The sequence below is a fragment of the Chaetodon trifascialis genome, chromosome 9, assembly GCF_039877785.1.
Source record: "Chaetodon trifascialis isolate fChaTrf1 chromosome 9, fChaTrf1.hap1, whole genome shotgun sequence".
Lineage (NCBI taxonomy): Eukaryota > Metazoa > Chordata > Actinopteri > Chaetodontiformes > Chaetodontidae > Chaetodon > Chaetodon trifascialis.
This window is the reverse complement of record NC_092064.1, coordinates 13,091,394-13,109,627: the sequence shown is the minus strand read 5'-3', so window position 1 is coordinate 13,109,627 and position 18,234 is coordinate 13,091,394. Positions and strand designations below refer to the sequence as shown.

The following is an 18,234-nucleotide window of genomic DNA, read 5'->3' as shown; positions in this document are numbered from 1 at the left end:
GCCTTTAAAGCAGCAATATGTAACTTTAGTTGAAAACTTCAGGGCCTGCCACAGGACTGAAAGCCTCTTCCTCCTGGCGGTCCAAAGCTCCAGTGCTCGCAGTGTAAACAACACAGACACTCACAGTGCTCCAAGCTTTCAGTTCAGACAAGCTGGTGTTAACAGGACCACTACCTGCACAGCTAACTGAGCTAATTAGCGAACAGCAGCTTGTGGTAGCAGCACTTAGCAGTTACTGCAGTGTTGTGCTGCCCCTTATTTTTTTCATATGGAGTATGAATTTGACAGGTGGTTAATTTTTCCATATTGCACCTTTAACACAGGCGTGTTTTAAATACATAAATGTACGTACATGAGATTGAGCGCTGTAAATTCTCCTGCAGCTCCCAGGAGCTGGCAAGGAGTTGATAGGAAAGGCTGGAAGCTGTTCATGGTTTTAAATACTAAACCCTGCACAAATTACCTTCAGGGCTACAAACTTTGCTTCACAGCGCTATTTACTAACACAGATTATGTAAATGAGCATATCTGCAGTTCAGTTCATTTGAATGCAAACTGACAATTAAGTTCTGATGCTGGACTGTATCAGACATGTGAGCGCTCGGGAAGCAAAAGCGTCCATAAGCAAAATGATTCTGCTGCTTGTATTTTTGCTTTTGTTGTGCTTCTGCCGTGCTCTGAACGTCTCCATCTTTCAATTTACACCAATAGCCTTTCCTGTTGTTACTAAAGTGGTTTTCAATCATAGTAATTCCTAAAATGTTGATTTCTAATCGCTCTCTCTGCATCTTCTCTGCCTGATATACTGAAACAGCGATGTACATATTTGGCAGCTATTCCCCCTCCTGAAAAATATCTTGGATTGCTGTCAGATGGTGCTGGCCAAGCTAACAATGTCTGCTATGAATAGAAGCAATTGTCATGACTACAACAGTGCTGCAAATTTGACACCTGCTTCTCCCCCACCTTAAATCACAGCGATTATCTGCACTTGTGGTCAGTCAGCAATGATAAATCATTTTCAGTGGCCATGTGTGGAAATTCTTTTGTCTTTATTTACTCAGGCACACCTTAAAATACATCTCAACTTTGATTTTTAGTTTTGCTGCTGGTCTGTCATTTTGTCTGCACCATGTTGCTCTTGTTAAAGAGCACACTATTATTCTTATTAGTTATTCAGGATATTGAAAAATTGGCCACGAATCAATGCCAACAGAGGATTATTATTAAATTTGGTCTAAACCATGGCGTACATGAAACTGTGATTATAAGTTCATACTCATTATTGTTTCAAAAGATATGAGAAGGGTAGACGGTGACTTCTAAAGAACAGGAGGAGCATGAAGTTTTCAACAATATTAGGAGAATGAAATAACAGTCGGCTTTCAGAATAAATCAGAAACAAAAGGGGGAGCTAATAAGTTTTTGTCAAAGGAGTCAACAGTGGGATGGATATTTCAGTAGAAATTACTTTACACATCTCTGCAGCTGATTCAGGCACACCGAACAGAGCCCATTACTGCAGAAAAATTTTCAGAAGCCTGGGATGGAAGTTAATGACCTGCTGCTGCAAAAAAGACAGGGGGATTCAGTCTACACTTGAGAAAGACAGAGAGTGAGGCATGGGGATGATTAGGAAGGACAGATTGAGCAATACAAACAGAAATGGCATGGAGAAAGGGGGGGGGGACCAAGAGAGAAGAGAAAGAATGATAAACAGATGAATTGTGGGAAAGAGACAGGATGAGACTGGGAGACAGAATCAAGGAGAGTAGTTATTGGTATCTAGTGGTGGTGATGGGGCAGACACACAGGTGGGAGAGACAAGAACAAGAGATGGAGAGAAACAGTGTTACACCCTCTGGACAACAGGAACAACCATGCTATCGAGAGAGCAGGCCAAAAGCAACAGCAGACATCAAAAAGCAGAGTATGCAGGTCAAGGTCTCCGCTAATCATTAGAGCTCTGTCTCTCTCCTACACACACAAACAATATGAGCGTCTACAGCAGGCTATGGCCTGTATCTAGCTAAAAGACACAAATCATTACCACATGTTGGAATGGAAGCCAATGGCTGTTGGCAGTGCAGAAACAGCACTGTCATGTAGATGAGGTCAGCAGTTTCATTACTCACTGGTGTGTAGACTGAGCCTGGAAAAAGACATTCTGTGCAAGAAAAAAGGATATTTTTGTGTTGTCGACAAAATAAATGCAGTTTAATAGCACTCCCAATGTGTCACAGTAGACCAAAATCAATATTTCCTTCTCCTGATTCTTTTTCATATTGCTGATTTTTGCTTCTCCTAAAGAAAGTGGAGGCCACTGCATGAGCGGTGTGATAACACTTGAAGCTGGATTTGTTCTATGGTAGTTTAATTGTAAAAGTGTCCCTCATTCAGCGAAGCAAAAAGAAAAAAACACAGGCCTATAGACTGAATTATACCATCTCCCCTGTGGACTTGTTATAATGTGACAAAAAAAGAAAAAAAGTGGGACACGACTTTACTGAAATGTTTATGAGTGAATGCAGTATGTTTTCATATTTACAGCAACATCACATATAATCATTAATGAGCATTCCTCATTTCGGTACCAGAGAAACAGAATGTATTTATCTATTCTGCCTATTTAAAATGCAATATAATGAATATGAGTATGCAGCACACAACAATAGCATAATTGGCCACAAGATAAATCAATACAGGCTTTAAGCACTTTGCAGGAAAAAAAAAAGGTTTCTTATTTTTTAATGACGTACATGGAGTCAATACTTCTGCAGCTAACAAACAAAACAACAGCCTCTGTGCTTTGGTTTAGCATCTATTAGAGATATGTTAATAATACTTTTGTGCTTTGTTAGAGGCTCAGAATCGTGTCTTTTGACCAAGACAAAAAGCTGAGACCCTGCACAGATGAAAGGCTGCTTTAGCCCGCACTGTGTCTGGGCCTCCACCAGGAGATCACAGGGGAAATTTGTCTGTATTTTCAGGCTATGTTTCTTTCTCTCCCAGTAAGGCTGACCCGTTACACTGACAGGTCATAACGCACCGACAGCCAGGCGACCATTCACGATCAGCTGTAACAGAAAAGCTACAGGGACGCACAAAAACATGTGTACAAGCAGGGAAATGCAAGTCACGCAGCCATGTGTTTAACTTGATGACAGAGTTTAAGTGACATGCTTGTTTGCAGATATTTCAACTGATAAGAAATGCGCCAATCATCAAAGTTTGACTTGGTGATTGACTTGAAAGGTTCTCCTACATCAGCACCAATAGTTCTCAAGGCTAGTAAAAATTCTCAGTTCACATGTAACTAGACACACACACACACACACACACACACACACACACACACACACACACACACACACACACACACACACACACACACACACACACACACACACACACACACACACACACAGAGAGAGAGAGAGAGAGAGAGAGAGAGAGAGAGAGAGAGAGAGAGAGAGAGAGAGAGAGAGAGAGAGAGAGCTTTTATATGTATAGTTTATCTCATTTTGCAAACTGTGAGTATTTGGGTCAGTTTCTATATGCCTGTTTAACATGCTGCTGTTGCTTTACTCTTCTCAAATGTACCATAGAATCACACTCTTTCAGAAACCTGGTTCAAGGTACTTCAGTTATCTTATATCTGTGCATAGGGCCAGTATAAAAATGGGAAGAAGGGGGCATTTTATTGATGTGTGGACAAACTTCTGAACTGCTCTATTGAATGATGAAATGAATGACAATACTGATGGTTATACATGAACTGCAAGAATATGAAATGTGAAGTTGTAAGTGCAGAATGCTGATTAGATGGTTAGCAATGACAACTACGATAACCAGCAGTGGCTGAAGTATGAAAACGGTGATAGCAAACAGAAGAAGTACAGAAGTACTCCATTACAAGTAGAAGTCCTACATTTGAAATCTGCGTTTCACTTGCAGAAACAATGGCCTAACATTCTGCATATTCAGCTATTGATCCTGCATTGATTGAAATGAGACCTCAAGGTTACGCTCAGAACTGTATGCTAACAACATGCTGTAATCCATACTGACTGACATTTGACCTCGTTTACCTTGAAGCATTACATCTTTAATAAAGAGGAGTATCATATTGTTCCCAGTGACATTTAAGACATACTACACACTGACCCTGTATGTTCTTCCCTCTGTGTCCCTGTTTTAATCATGTGATACTCTTAACACATATGTGTGTCGTGCAGGTGTGTGAACATTCACATGCGCCTATTTAAAATTTGATGTTATGAGCTTCATCAGCCAGTGAGAGGTCACCCTAAAGGTTACCGAGGTTCGAGCTTATAGTCTCGTTAAATGTTTTATGAGACAGGCTGAGCAGTCATGCATACCACCTTCCCAATCTCTTCAATGAGACAGACCACAGCAATATATCTAACTAAAGACAGTCAGAGCCCGAGTCCTCTGGATACTTCCTCATCAGCCCTAGGCAGAGATACAGATACTGTAGTATTTGACTTTTCTTGAAACTTGCTTCTCATGTTTCAGATTCACTTGTTTGATTTTAATGTAATTAAACAAAGTTTTCTTTGATTTGTGGGATTTTTATTTGATTTTATGTCTAATAATCACTTATTCTATGTGCATTTTTTTGGATGTTATTGTAGACAAAATGAACATTACTTGGAAAATTCTGAAAGCATTGAAAGAAAAATGGCATTTGAATTTACTTCATCTGAATGTATTATAGTTTATTTGTCAATTGCATTTCATTGATTATTGCCCTAAAACACATCACTGACGCCTACCCTGTTTTTAGACTTTTGGACCGTTTAAATAAACACATTGTGCTTCACACCACTGACTATGAGGGTGCACACACAACTCTGCATACTCCTCAAGCATCTTTGCACTGATCTAGTATGCAAGGTGCATATACGGTAAGGCCACAGTCCCTCAAACCTTTAAAAAAAGCGACTGGGTAAAAAAGCACATGCGCACTGGTTTACTGAACAGTGAAATAAAGCCATATGGTCAGAGGACTTTGCCCTCACTCTGCAGGCAGACGAACGCATGTGGTGCACACCAAGAGAGGACTTCAGACCTTAGTGCTCTTTTCTGACTGTCTGGTGGCGTTACGATGTGGGGAGTATTTTCCCAGCATGGCTTCAGTCCACTGAGCCCCACAAAAGGCAAGTTAAATGTTAATAAATACAAAAAAAACCTTTATGTTTCCAGATAAGTTGCAGACAAGCCTACTCAGATTGAGTACCTATACAAGCATACAGTATATACAACACCTAAATTTACTGTTTGGGACATCTGTGTCAGTATAAAGTCACTGAATTGGTATATTTCCTAATAGAGAAAGCAGGACTTGATAAAATAGAGGAAAGTAAGTGAAACATTGAAAGTGTGACAGTGAGACAGCTAAAGGTAGATGTAGTCTTTTTCAGTGTTGGACCCAAATGAGAAATTTCATCTTGTGCCCTAGGTCCCAGGCTCATTAAAACATATCACTACTCTTGTCATGTGGGGACCCAGCAGGAGCACGTCTGTGACCCATTCTGGTGCCCAACCATTAAAAAATATTAAGCTAGAAGAAACGGGGGGATAATGATAAGAGGGGATGAGAGAGGACAGAAGACGTAGAAGGAGTCGAGAGGCAGACGTGCAGCCGGCAGAGAAAGAAGTCTGCTGCCTCACTCAGCCTCCCTCAGTCTCCCCCACCCCCTTTTCTTCTGCTCGTTTGCTGCTATGGGGGCTAATGTGGCATGAAATATGTACTTAAAGCCAAGCTCAGGTGCTGCCATGAAAAGACTAAGAGACTGTCTGGGTTTGTCATACGTGTGTGAGCCGTGTGCGTACATGTCGTACTGTGTGTGCGTGTGTGTGTGTGTGCGCATGTCCCTGCTTAAGCACTGCAGCATGCACTTCTGTGATTTGTTCATATGTTCTGACTCACATCTTGTGATTGTAAATGTGCTGCTGTGTGGATTCAGATGTGAAGAACAGCACCACTTTGTGTGTGTATGAGAGAGAGAGTCATAGTTCCAACCATCTCACATTCACACATTGCAGGATACAGATTACTTCTGTTAGGCGGAGGTGTGAAAACATTAATACAAACAGAAAGACATACACACTCAGCTGAAGCTATACCTTGTTTATATAAGCATTCAGTTGGCAAGGTGAAGATAAAAATTTGCACCGTCTTTCTTGTTGCCTTCGGTACATAATTGAAATAAATGCTTTGCACTCAGTGATTACACACACACACACACACACACACACACACACACACACACACACACACACACACACACACACACACACACACACACACACACACACACACACACACACACACACACACACACACACACACACACACACACACATTCTTGTATTCCTAACCTTACCCTTCATTCATTTCCTGTCCCTATTCATAACCATCACCTCTGCGTGTCTAGCCTCACCCCTTACCCTAACACCGTGTCTACACATGAGGCGCAGCATGAGCAGTGCATTAGCAGAACAGAAACTTCTGTGCTCTGTCTGTGTAAACACAGGATGTGTTCAGGCACAGTATTGAGTGTAGGTCAGCCACATTTTGGCATTCAGAACCCAACACACAATCAATGGAGTTAGGTACTAAAATGGAAGACTTGAAGCCTGAAAATAGGCTTCGGGTCATGTTCATTTACGTGAGTGAGACATGATCCGTTAAGTTACCTGAAACACTGTCTGTGTAGACAGGCCGTACATTCCCCTAACATCCTTCTTTGAACCACAACCTCTCCCTAAACTTAATGGAAAGGTTCGACATTTTGGGAATTACACTTACTTACTTTTTAACTGAGCATTAGGTGAGAAGATCAATACTGCTCTCATGTCTACGTGTTAGCTATAGAGCTAGAGCTGGGAGTCGATTAGCTTAACTTAGTGTAAAAACTGAAAGAAGGGGAAACACAGACAGCCTGGATCTCTCCAGAGCTCTATGATATGCATGCCTGCGAGGATCTATAAAGCTCACAAATTAATACATCTGTTTAATTCACACTCCGACAGAAACGTATAAATGGCAAGCCGGTAGGTTTAGAAGAGAAGGGTTGATGTATGGCGGACCCGTTACATCGAACCTGACCATGAAATTTCCACTGCTAGAAGTGTGTACTGGCCCAGAATGATCCCAAATTGAAGGTTAAGTATCTTAAAATTTGCTTTCAGGTGCACCTCAGTTTCTCTTTTTCAATCTCTTTTTCTTTTCCTTTCTCGGTAACCATCGTCCACTTCGTCCTCTTCCTGCATCAAATTCTGGGATCTTCCTCCAATTAATTCGCTGTCATTTATCTTTCCAATTATTCATCCATCCAGCAGTTCATCCGTTCTTCTTCCCTTCCTTTCCTCTTCTCTTATTTCCAGATTGCCTACCAGTTCGTTCGCTCCGACTCGGCTCATTCCAGCTACAAAGAGAAAACTCCAAATCACTATTGATTCCACTCTCATGAAAAATACATTTTGTGCATTAGGATTCAATCTCGGCCTTCTTTCTGTATCCCCACTGTGTCTGGTCATCTCCTAATCTCCTCCCTCCATTCCTCGATCCTTCCTCCGCCGTCCTCACAGCAGGTGAGAGGTATATTTTCCTTCAATACATCAGCCGAGACTTCTGTCTTCTGATCGATCTCCCACGCCGACTCTCTGGGTCCATTAGAATGAGTGTTTATGCTGGAAATATCAATACTTCTGGTCCTCTGTCTCTGCCTATCCCCCGTCCTTTTTTACACTTACTCTCTGTCTACTGAGCTACTATCCCTCCCTGGTTATGCTCCTCGCCATCATGATTTACTTTTCCCACTTTGACACTCAGAGGTTTATTTCTTCACAATAGCTTTGCCCACATTTCCATATTTCTTCTTAATATTACTGTTGTTTGTTTTCTCTTCTCTCACTCTGTGTAAATTGCATAAAACCGTAAGAACTGAAATTGCTTTTCCTCACATGGGGCTGAAAGAATACATACTGTAGCTTTGTCACAAACTTTATTTGATGCTAACAACTTACGATCTCCCCCTCGGTCTCATTCCTGTACAAACACACAAATGCAGGCATGACAATACAAAAGCCACGTATATTTCAATTTGTCTTTTTTTTTTTGCCGTGCTTGGTCATAAAACATCATATTCTGCCTGTCTGCTCTGGAGGCATAAAAAAGATCAACAGCAGTGCATCCCAACAGCTGTTTACAATCTATCCAGCCTGCGCTTTCCATTGGATGAGCCTGTTTTGGACTGACTGGCTTTGCGTTATTCCCTGCTAGCCAATTTGCTGTGGCTATTGGTGGCCACATCCCATCTCTATTAATACCCTTGCGACACTTCAATTTGCTGTGTTTCCCCAACTGCTCCCCCACCCCTCCCTCCAAACTAGTGTCATACTGACTGCCGCCTCTATCTGTGCCATCTGTTTGCTTATACATACAACCTGGAAAAACCTGGAAATTAAACATAAAGACACCCGCACAAAAAAAACATTTGACTGATTGTTCACATGTAGAACACACACATGGTCGCATGTAGCTCTGTCCACCTCTTCTCCACTCTGTTCTTCATTTTCTTCCTAGAATACAGTTCCCAGATGAGTAAAAGCAAAAAAGTAAAGTTAAAGCTACTCTTGCTGTCTTGAGAGTACAAAATTGTTTATTAAAATCCTGGCTATATTTACCAAGTAGAAAGTGAAAACTGATTTGGAATGGTTCCCTCATACGTTTGTGGCATCCCTTATGCTACCTATAACACGAGTGAAAGTCTATAGTAAAACAGAGTGAAATATCTGTAAGACTGAAGAGCCCCCTGGGAGATTGTTTCAGTGTTTAATGTTGTGCATCCACTGCATTTCTCTCATGAAGAAAAAGGGAGTGAGTTTTCTGTATGTGTATTATTTATCAGCCAACACAGCTGCAAACTTGGAGCAAGGCCTTTTCAGCAGAAGTTTTAGAAGAAGTTATCTATAGGCTGGTAATAGATCAGCACTTTAAAAAATGCATTCAATTTTCACTATGATCTCATAGGTTTCCCATTAGCCCTCCCATTTCAGACCAAATACAAGTACTTGCATACATTTGGGTACTTGCCGAGTACCAATGCAAGTACTTAATAATACCATTTCAGACACACGCACACAAACACACACACATCTTGAATCCAGTGCAGTTGCAATGCAGCAGAGAGGGTTTTTCCACTTAACAGCTACAGCTAAGGTTACCTTTATTGAGATAGACTGAGACGTAACTTTATTGTCATTCAGTAGACAGGCTAATTTAGGAACATCATTGTTCTTGATGGCATGGTCCTCATCTCTGATCAAAAGTCTATGAAGCACAGTGACAGCAGGAATATCATCTGATGCTCTGGCATCAGAGAAGCTCATTTATCATGGGGTAACTCCTCAAACAGAGCCTTTTCCAGAAGTGTCCACTGGTGAGCAGTGAGATTGTTGGCGAGCTCATATTCAAACCCAAATATTCCCAGAGCCTGCTTATGCTCGATGAAATACTGTTTAGCAATATGGTTTCTATGATGAGAGGACAATGAAATCCCATACTATCTGTATCTGACAGTAGCTGGTCAACAAGAGCAACGTGCTGGGTCAGAGCTTGTGTTATTTTTACCCTCTGTGGGCTGTCCCTGGTCATTTTCAATCACTTCTCCAGTGTATGCTGCAAAGTTGGTTGTACCTGTCTCCCGTAGCTAGCATTAGCAAACTCATTAGAAAAAATGGCATAAACATGTTTTTTACATTTAAAAATGTCATGTAATACCAGTGTTTGTGAAGTAGATGTCACTGAGGATGTCTGATCACAATCATTTCACAACCAAATCAATTGTTAATAAAATATTTTTAGTCAGATTATTAAGAAAGTGGCAAGAAGGCACTAATTTTTGGGTTTTGAAACACTGTCAAGTTTCATGAAAACTGGGCCAGTAGTTTTTCCCATAATCCTGTTGACAAACAGACAAACAAACACCCCAAATCGAAAACATGAGCACAGGGCCAGTCAGCCACATATGCTGAACACGCAAGTGCACAGAGCCACGTAAATCCTTTTGTCTCTTTAATTTAGAAGGCTGTCGAGAGACATGACGCCAATCAATGGCTCTGACCCAGCATAGCCCACCTATCCCCCTCCTCAATGGATAGGTGTCAATGGATGGATCATGTCAGGTGCTGCAGCAACCACCCAATCAATCATTATGCTGCTAAAGTAAGCCTATGATGGTGCCTCCAAACACAAGTATTCCTCCAGTACTACCAAAAGAAAAACGAAGACAGAGAGCACAAATCAGGATTCAGGTATTTAACTAATTGACAAGAGGGGACCAATGATTGAGAATTTGACATAGCTTATTAGACAGCAGTTAGACGGTGGTTACTGTACCCTTAAGATTGTGCCCCTGCTTCCTTCTTAGTGTAGTTATTAGCCATATCAGAATATACAGTGTTTCTCTCTCTGCTTTCTCTCCTATCAAGACTGTCCACACAGGGTCAGGAATTAGCAGCGGCAACCAGCCAAATGCTGGTAAAATATGAAAGAGGTGGGCAGATTTCAAACACAAAATAATCAGAGTGGCTGAAGAATTTAAACACTTATCTGTCGATGTTCACTTTTCAAAAAGTTAATTTCCTACCCTGTCCACACATTTAATAATGCTGTGTGCAGCTTTCATATTGTATTGTTTGTGAGCCTTGAGGATGTAGCTGAGACCTCAGATTTAAAGTCTGGGGGCATAATTCTTAATGAACATTTATTGAATGAAGGCATGTTTGCTACAAATGTGAGTTTTGTGTATTAAAGTCACGGCCACTGTAGATTGTGGGAATGTTCCTGTCACATTGTGGTAGTAGGCTACAAAACCAAAGGGTTATCATGTTGTCCTCATAAAACAAATAATTATATATGTGTGTGTGTGTGTGTGCGTGTGTGTGTGTGTGTGTGTGTGTGTGTGTGTGTGTGTGTTGTCTAGAGTTAGGCCTGAGAGTACACAACAGTTTGGATTGAGACACTACATTCAGTCTCCATTAGTTTGTTCTTTGCTCCACCACCACAGATGGTTTAGACATGCATGCATTCCACAAGCAGACATACGGGGACAATGACCAGCAACACTTATCTCTCTCTCTGTCGTTTAATTGCAGTATTTATTGTCCAATCACACCAAGACATCAGGAAGTGACAGGCTCAGATGGACAACGACAAAACCCTTTCCTTTTCTGGTGAAGGATGTTTAAACCATTTTGGAAGTGGCCATGATCACATTTTGAATGGAAGTTTAAGTAAGAGGACAGAAAAAAACATGTTGTATATAAACACACCTCTGCACACACAAAATGCCATTTTTCAGGAAAGGCGACCTTATAGAGCAACAATTTCTTCATTAAATCCAGTCTCTATGATCAGTTCTCACAAATCCGATTGAAATGACAAGTGTAACCGCAGGTCTCAGCTCCGATCTGAATATAGATCAGCTGACTCCATGGTGCAGGAACACATAATCCAACCTCGTTGTGGGAGTCTTTCCATGTTCTATCAGTCTCCGTCTATGTTTCCAGGACATATCAGGACTTATCATCCCGCCCCCATCCATCTATCTCTGCTGCGATCTACACGCTAAACCGAGATAGGATCGAGCCTTGTCTGCATGTGTGCACTCACATCTACGTGGGTGTATGTGTGTCCATATGCTTGAACTTGTGCATGTGCGTGTTTTTGTGTTTTATTGCTTCCATCAAATTTCGACCCCTCCAGTGTCAGACTCGTTCTAAGGCCCTTATCAGTGGGTGGAAATACCAGCTCTACAACCCCTACAGCCCTGGGATTAATAGAGAGAGACAAAGACAAAGAAAAAGAGGTGGGAAAGAGGGGAAAAAGAGGACAGCGGAAGGAAGAAAAGTGGCAGAGATAGACAGGAAACGATAAAGAGGAGCAGAAATGTTGGGAAAAATGACGGTTTAGAATGAAAAGTGAAGAGATACAAAGGAAGTAATAAATATAAAGATGTTTCTTCATGTCTGGAAGCTTCTACTTTCTCTCCATGTTTCATTCTCTAATCTGTTTTTTCCTTTCCATCTTCGCAGTCATTATCTTCTGCCGTCCAACGTCTCTCTGGATACTGAGAGCTCCTGCACATCTCTGGTCATGGATGAGGACATAATGAGGAAAACTAAAGGAAGGGATGGGGGGGCGTCACTGCTTGTATGTGTGTGTGAGAGAGACCAGAGAGAGAAAGCGGTAGAAAGAGAGTTCTCGACACTCATCTAGAGTAGACATGGATATGTGCACCCAGCTGGTTTTTCATCAATTTTTGTTCATTTAATGTATGGTAATATTCAATTTATGACTCTCTTTCTTTCTTCATCTTCTCAAACCTTCGTATCCCATTTGTATCTATCTTTTCCTCCTCTCCCCTTCTTCCCTTCTCTCAGTCCCCTTTCCTCCATTCATCAATCTCTCATTTGCCTCTCTCCTCAAATCTCCCTCCTCTCTTCTTCGCCTTCATGTCTCCCTGTAGTGCTCCTTCTCCCTCCCTCCAATCTGTCCTCGTGCTCTGTATCCACCTTCCCTCCCCTTCTGTTTTCCTGGTCTATAAGGCATAACCGGCCTCTTGTGTCAGGGTTGGCCTGGCTTTGGTGTTCTGCTACTTGTTTCTCCTCTTCCTTCTCCCACTGCATGGGTTTTGTTCCCTCAGCCTCTAATCGGCTTTTCCGGGTTTGGGATCGTCTCTTCCTAACTTTACCCTCTCTCGGTGCCACAGGATTATCCCTGTCGAAGAGGCCGGACTTCCTGGCTGACGAGTGTGAGTCTATCTGTGTGCAAGCGATTTTCGTGTGCATGTGTATGTGCGTGCATGTGCTAGCTCGTGTGTGCATCTTTGTTTTATGTTGTTGTTGTTTGGGTTTTTTTTTTTCGTACCCCTGATCCTCTGTAATCACTTTGAGACAATCCCATAATACCCTATAGGTTCAAAGAATGGTTGGTGTGTGTGTGTGTGTGTGTGTGTGTGTGTGTGTGTGTGTGTGTGTGTGTGTGTGTGAGAGAGAGAGAGAGAGAGAGAGAGAGAGAGATGTTTACCCCTTTAACTCATCTCACTAAGTAATGTGTGACATGTTAATCAAAGAACTTCCTTTGCCATTGGAATGTGCAGTTTGTTCAAACATTCTTCAATATTCCGTTTGATTTTACATCATTTTGATTGCATATTTTGTCACAAGCATCCCCTAAAACACACGTTCCATCAAATAAAACAGAGCGTACAGCCATGCTGGCTTCTCTGTAGGCTAAGCAGAGTGGTGCTTTGAGATAATTGCTGAAATCAGCTAGATAAATGCTCTCAATGACAATGTTAACATTCTGATAATTAGCAAGTTTACCATGTTTAAAATCTTAGCTTACCATGTTAACATGCTAACATATGCTGATTGGCTCTAAGCACAAAGTACAACTGAGGCCCTTGGGTATGCCAGTAGTTTCACAGCTATTTGGTCATAAAACCCAATCCAATAGATATTGAGACATTTCACTAAAACCCACAAATGTGACCCTAGTGTTGGTGCTAGAGAAAAAGTGAGTCAATCACAACAGTCAGTAGAATAAATCATCTGGGAACCATGAATGTGTACTAGAAATGAAAAGTCATTAGGATTCATCATCGGGGCGCCCATGAAGGCCTGCACAGAAATTCACAGCAATCCACTGAAAGACAGTTCACAAAAAACGAAAATGTCAACCTCACAGTGGCTCAGGCTGCAATGGATCACAAAATTCACAGTTCAGATCATATCACACTTATGAGTCACAGATTACATGGATCAGCACAAAAATAAATAAACAAAAGAGGGTGGGGTATGGGTTAAACTAACTTGAAACTTAGCTACTTCTGATGTAGCCACCACTCATTGTCACTCTGTAGTAGTCTTGCTCAAGGTCTGCCCACAGTGCGATCTGATTGGTAACTCATCATTAATAGCCTATCAACACTGAAGGCTACCGTGCCACAGACTGGCACAGAGACTGGAGCTTTTCCGATGAGCAAGCAGAGCTGTGTGTCAAAGGGAAGGCAGCAGATATTGCTGAGGATGCAATAAACATCACAATCTTATGATCTATTTCGATGAAGACAAGCATGGACAGTTTCCCAGTTACACCGCTGAAAATGCCCAAAGTCATAGCCGATGGGATTTCACTTAACGGAGGTAAAAATGATGGCTTTTAAATCAGTCGCCCCTCCCTAACCCATTAGGGTTACTTCAGAGTAAATCACAGCACACATTTGTCTTGTCTAGAGATTTTGGGAATTATTACTTTAAAAAGCAACAGTTGTAGTGAAACTGTATCTCACACTGTGCTGGTTAAAATCCGCAGTTCACCTGCAAGCCTAACCACTGGGAGGGATGAAAAAAATTCAGGAGACACCGTCATCTGGAGACTAAGAATGCCCCCTGATTTCTTTCCAATAAATTTCATGACAATCCATCCGATTGCTGTCAAGGCATTTCAGTCTGGACGAAAGTGGCCGAATGTCCAGCTGACATCTCCACCCATAGAGCCCGGTTGAAAATGTTTTCCGGCAGACGCATATGCCGCAGGGCCACACATAAAAGTCAACTCAAGTCCATAGTGCATCCAAAGTCAACATGCAACCATGAAATCCCTGTAGTGATGACACTACAATGGAAAAAGTAATGCTTAAAATAAACAAACATAGTGGTAGTCAAATTAATCAGAGCAGTTTGATCTGAGCTGCTGATCACCCACATGGCGCTACAACTCCGAGCAGGAAGGCAACAGAAGGCCTGGCAGCCATTTGGGAACTGGCATTTAGTCTCGGAGTCTCCCTCCTTCTTTTGTTCTTCTCTTTCTGCTCATTTCCATCCCTCCATCCCCTCTTTATTTAACTGGCTCTCTGTAAAGGTCCTGCTGTCAGCCTCCACCTGTCCCTGTCACAGTAAACAAAGACAACCAGGAGACACAGCACTCTCTCTGTTGTCTCCTGCCTCTGCTCTCTCTTCTCCCCTGCCTTCTTCTCTTACTTTCTTTTATTTTGTCTCCTCTTGATTTTCTCCTAAGTCTCCCCGCTCCCCCTGCTTCCTCTGGCTTTTCTCCCTTTCTCTTTATCACTCGCTCTTTCCTTCTTGCTCAGACATTTGGTTTTTGTTTCTCTTTCATTCTATCTCATCCATTTTTTTTACTCATTTCATAGCTTCTGTTTGCATTTCTTTGCCATGTGAAAAACTTATATTATCACTGTCTTTCTGTGTATCTCCCTTTCTCCTGATTTCTTTCTCTACTTACAGTCATTGGGACCATTGGATATTTCTGTAACTCTTTTTCTATCTTGATAAGTTGTGAAATTTATCAAAATTATGATCTCAATGAACACAAAATGAGCTTAAATGCACCTACGAGAAGACTGCATTGCTTACATTCCATCTCAGTGATGCCCTGTCCTACTGTGAAGTCCAGATTTTTATATTCTGGCCTGGTTCATCACGTACAGGCCCTCAGCAGACTGCGAATGTCTGCATTATGCAAAACACTTCCTGCCCGCACAAACAAGCCGGGACCAATCAATGTCAATCCCCATTCCCTCGGCCAATCAATGTCATTCCCTCTCCTACAAAACTGGGTCTAATCGAAAGGCATTGTTCCTTGGCTCCTGCATGCTAAATCAGGAGGGCTGGAGTGTCTAAAATTCTCACATCCCACACTGTACCACATGGCTTCAACAATCATCAATGTGCAATGGGAAGAGATGAAAGTGGACACGATGACTGAGGAAAACAACGATGAAAGAGAGTCAAAGGACAGAGAGCAAACCAGGTTGGGAACTTTGTTTGTGACCACTTTGGAAAGAACACTATAAGAAGTCAACAAAGAATAACAGGTGTAAGGTCATCATACTCACCTCCACCCTGTTGCCCAAACATGCTTTTCCTGCTTCAACAAAGATGGCAGCATGTGGTAAAACAATATGCTTGGTCCAACTTCACCAGCAATCTTAGCCAACTATTAATTCCACGTGGAAGCTAAATGCTCGTGCTACACCTAACGTATTGGACTACATTTACAGAGTGTAAATTTCCCAATTTTTACATTAACAAACAACTACAGTTGCATACCTGATAAAATTGAGACCGTCAAGAAGCAATAATAGGAATGAGGTCTCATTGTGATTGTTCACTTGGCAGGGATTCAGACCGAACAACAGCCCTGCATTAAAACTGCATTGGTCGGGGTGTTTTGTCCAACATAACAGTGAGACAATGAAAAACAAGCTAGGATGCAGAGTTTGAGTAACAGTCATGCTTTCATAGTGTCATTGGATGTCAAGACACTGCATGGTGGCATGTAGCACTCAGGATCTTACAACTCTGGAAAGGCATCATAATGGCAGCTATTTTATCTTTCCCTGCGACGAACACGAGGTAAACAGGTTCAGCTTTTTTTGCTGTGCGACCTTGCATTGTTTTGCTGGAGCCTCCCACATTAGCATTTTCAGTTTCAGTTAACCAGCATTTCCCACCACGACTGTAATCTTATCCGTATATTAGTGTGAACTGTGAAATCTCTTGCGCACTATTTGCACATTAATTTGCTTGCAGTACATTGCCTTAAGTGCTGTCTGTAAGAGTCTGAAGATATTATACCATCACAGACAGTCTTTCCACCACCCTCCTCCTGAGCACTAAAAACCCCTCATCAAAATGACGTTATGCAGCATGCACAGACAATGATCTTTTTGGCTCGAAACATACCACCAAACGTGTACCCACCCTCAAAGCTCCAGCTCCCTTCCCACTGTAACACAATCTCACTTTCCATATTTTCTTTAATGGTCTCGGGTTCCTTTTATCTGATAAAGTGGCAGAGCTCATGGTGTCTGCGTGGTGTCATTAAAGTCAGTGAAGCTGGTTTTAATTGTTGGTGAATTGGCCTTTTATGACTAATGAAGCCTCTAGTATAGGCTGCTTGTACTATTTAATCAGCCATCATGTACTCCGTACCACCTACACACTCTGCAGTCAGATAATGGGAGTAAGGGAGAAAGCGAGCACTGAATTATGGGAATGGGGAATGGGGAATGGGGAAGGGGGGGGTCTCGACAGACAGACAGAGAGATGGATAGATTGAAGTGGCAGGAGAAGTGAAAGGGTAAAATAGATGTGTGTGCCATCCCTGACTACACATTTTGCTGAGGCCTTGCTGCTTGTCTCAAATACAACTGCAGGTTTGCATCACTTTGTTTTCTATGAGACTAAATACGGTAAGCTTCAGTCTCTCATGAATGTCACTCTGTCTCTCTGTCACCGCGCTGTGACAGGTGCTCTGGCAGATGCAGTGAGGTATGGGTGCAGAAAAAAACAAAACAAAAAAACATTTTGTTGGTATTTAGTGCACATTTTGCAGTGGATGCACCGTAAAGTTGTGAGCATTAGCTATGTAATGCTGATGGTCCTGGAGAGTAAGTGTGTGCATGACCCCCATGTTTCTATTCATTTACCAAGGGTATTTTCTCTATGGAATAGCCTCTGAAGTAGCCCTTGGCCCAAAGGTGAGTAAATCTCTCCACTGAGAGCAATAACAAGAGCATTTTTTTGAGGCAGGGAGGCACAAACTCAAGGCAGCAACACAAACTAGTCTCTTGCGAGGTTAAGTCTGCTGCATACCAGCTAGTAACTATTCGCATCGAGCTCAGAACTTGTGTTGCGTTTTATCGCCTGTCTTTATTTTCCATATTTTCCTCAGCTCTGTCCTCTGGATAATAATCAGGAAAACGGAAATGTCATAAAAATCATTTTACAGTTTCAGCTGATTAAAATTCAAAGCCAGTGGGGTTGATGGTCAACTGTACTGCAGTTTAGCATTTTGCAGCTCACAGTGTTTCCTACTGCAGCTCAGTTCAATGCGCTTTACGGTCCCTGAGGGGAGGTTACATTTCAACAATAATACAACATTCAATTTTCTAATTACTGCATAATAAAAGCAGTTGTGATTTGTAGAAATTGAACCTGTCAAGTGTTGTATAATGACGTATACGTGCACATTTAGAAGAGTCAAGTTTTAGCATTTATGTATATTCATGACAGTTCATAGTTATCTTTGTTGATAGTCGATGATGTTACAGGCTGGAAGTGCTTCTAAAGAAGAACACATTAATATCAAGTCAAATGATGAGGTCGACA

At 41.8% G+C, this 18,234-nt stretch overlaps 1 protein-coding gene across 1 annotated transcript in view; it reads left to right on the top strand.

Moving 5' to 3' along the window:
* Positions 1 to 6,477: 6,477 nt before the first annotated feature.
* Positions 6,478 to 18,234, top strand: part of serpini1 (serpin peptidase inhibitor, clade I (neuroserpin), member 1) — a 225,508-nt gene continuing 213,751 nt past the window's right edge. Inside the window, exon 1 of the mRNA XM_070970268.1 lies at positions 6,478 to 6,490. The gene's annotated coding sequence lies outside the window, so the exon portion shown is untranslated. The remainder of the gene's footprint in view (positions 6,491 to 18,234) is intronic.